Source organism: Amblyraja radiata, chromosome 22 (assembly GCF_010909765.2).
Source record: "Amblyraja radiata isolate CabotCenter1 chromosome 22, sAmbRad1.1.pri, whole genome shotgun sequence".
Taxonomy (NCBI): domain Eukaryota; kingdom Metazoa; phylum Chordata; class Chondrichthyes; order Rajiformes; family Rajidae; genus Amblyraja; species Amblyraja radiata.
In genome coordinates, this window is record NC_045977.1 from 31,800,261 (window position 1) to 31,800,616 (window position 356).

Sequence of the window (356 nt, forward strand, 5' to 3'; positions counted from 1 at the left end):
CTCTGTCTTCCCTACGTCTATTATTGTATTTTATCTTTTTGTGGTACTCAATCGTAAGTTGAGCAAACTTATCACCTTGAAGGTTGGCGACATCATTGGTGCATCTCAACGTTCGTCTCCGTCCCGTATTAGTGAAAATGACACTAAAACGTATGGAATGTTTGACAGTGAAGATTGTTATCAAGAATTATAGCGAGTTCTTGAGCGGGGTAAGTGGGCTAAAGAATGGCAAATGGTGTTTAATTCCATTAAATGAGTGTTGCATTTTAGTAATTCGAATCAGGGCAGGACACTTTACAGTAAATGGTGGAGACCCTGCAAGTGCTGTAAAGGTGAGGGATTTAGGATTTAAGGTG